Raw genomic sequence first — 2455 nt, 5'->3', positions numbered from 1 at the left:
CCTCCAGCCCATGGCCTAAAGCCAGTAGGGCTATTTTCAGCATTTGACATTCTTTCCTTGTCTCCGATAACATTCCTGAATTGGCGGCGTACAAAGACTTCGTCTCCGATATTGGCGGGGTACAAAACTTTGTGTCTTTATTCTCCCAAGAGTATCCGATTGGACCCTACTTGTCGGAACGTTTCCCACCGAATTAATTGTTACTATGCAACTTAGTACTGACAGCTTGATACCTATTTAAAGCAATTTATTTCCATTCATGCCTACAGTAGATTTAATTATTAATTAATTATTTAAATACGGTAACCAATCAGTTACTTTTATCTAGAACGATAATCGTCTTGCAATAGGTACGCTTGTTTAATCGTACATATATAATTATACAATACTTTATACAATACTCTTATTCTTCCTTATTTGCAGTATTGTAACTTAGTATGGGCCTGTGACGGTGTACGGTAAGAATGGCCCCGGAAAAAAATGGCCCCGGAAAAAAGGCCCCGGTAAAAATGGCCCCGATAAAAATGTCTACAAATGACAGGTAGGTAAAAATGGCCCCAATAATAAAATTCTGTATTAAAACTGATTTAACATTATATGCATTTTTTTAAACTGAAATAATTTAGTTTTTAAAAGGAATCTAACATCAAATAAATTGCCATTTACATTTTACTTTTTGCAGAAATTACATATTCAATGACAAAATATTCAAAGATAAAAAAAAGCCATGAATAACACTTTATTTTTTGTTCCATTTAAATGTTAAAAAATAAAAAATAGCAACAACATAATTAATAAATCAACATAATCATGCATTTATTAATACTAAAATAATTTATTTGTGGCCAATTTCAAAGAAGCGGAATCACAGTTTTCCAGAAATTCAATCCGGGTATTAGTAAACCCCACAAAGAATGAGTTTATATGAACATCAAATTATTATTTTTCTTTTTTTTAGAAAAAGAGAGTTCTACAATCGTAATTAAAGAGTTTGGATGGGGTTCCCAGTGTATTTGGAGGATTGTGGTGTATTTGCAAGTATTATTTCACAAAAAAAATATCAACATTTTAACTAAAAAATAGGTTCTTATAAATATTTAATTTTCTTATTGATATACTAGGTGAGTCAATCACAATTGAATTGTTTGGTTTTCTACAGTGTGTTTTAGGAGGTTTTTGGGATTTAGCAATACCATTTGATCCTACCATAATTATTTACCCTCACAATTACACGCCATTTTAATTCTTAGCATAATTGCCATATTTACATAACTATGTATATAATAATAGTATCTCAGTTTACATTATTTAGTATAGTTTTAGGCACTTAAATTTACTTGGCGGGGAGTAGAAACCAAGTATGCAATTAAATAGGTTGCTTAAATAAATGTATTCCTAATTATTCAGTTTACTTTAAAACAATATTTGATTAACAAATACTTCTTTGAAGTAACTCTAAGCAGAACATTTGTTGAAGTAAAACTGAGTAAGCCTCCCTTTTCCCATACATGAACTTGTCATTCAAACACACAATTGATACACATGCTTTCTACTTTTTATTTGCACGGTTTATAACATGTAAAGTTATTTCATTTGATACTTAGCAAAAGTGAATATTGTGGTTATCTATGAGTTGCATATTTTGGTAGTTGAAGTACCATAGAGAAAATAAAATATTTTATTATATATCTATCTATCTAATATCTATTTTATTTTCTCCATGGAAGTACTGTATGTATGTCATTCCTCTACTTTGTTAGAATAACGTTTTTGAAACTTATTTCAACTATCAAAAAATGTTCAATGGCCATTGTTTTCTGATAATCTCTCAGTACATTATTTGCATCTGTTGTGTAACTGTATTTGTTATTAATTCAATTCTTACTTATTACAGTATTTAAATATTTGAAGATTTTAAAAAAAAATATCATTTCTATTACTGAATTTTTTTCATTGGGGCCATTTTACCTACTTGTCATTTGGGACCATTTTTACCGTTGCCATTTTTTCCTGGGCCATTTTTCCGGGGCCATTCTTATCTACATTCGCCTGTGACTATTCTGAAACAAGTCGTTGAAACAAAAAATTATGACAACAAGGCATGTAGACTGTAGAACACATTTATTTTCGAAAGAAATTTTCGGCCAGTCCTCTGGCCTTCATCAGCTTTACTGAATGTACAAGTTGGCTGTTACAAGTTCTATATTGTACAATATAAACAATACAATAGTGGTGTAGACGGATTATAGGCCAATTATCTAATAGTTTATGCGGTAATATATAAAAAGAAATCCGACAGAGAACAAAGCGGTCAAGTATAGAGATAGTGGTGTTATAGATTAAACAATTCTTAATTAATAAGCGTACATAGTAGAACAATATGGTGGGAAGCGGACTTAACTACACAATAAGTAAATGATTATGAAGTCTTAAAGAGTAAATGATGTAATATCTG

This window comes from Anneissia japonica, unplaced genomic scaffold, assembly GCF_011630105.1.
Source record: "Anneissia japonica isolate Jap-2015-1 unplaced genomic scaffold, ASM1163010v1 scaffold287871_len1641731_cov197, whole genome shotgun sequence".
In the NCBI taxonomy this organism is placed as follows: Eukaryota; Metazoa; Echinodermata; class Crinoidea; order Comatulida; family Comatulidae; genus Anneissia; species Anneissia japonica.
Note: the sequence above shows the minus strand (reverse complement) of the source record.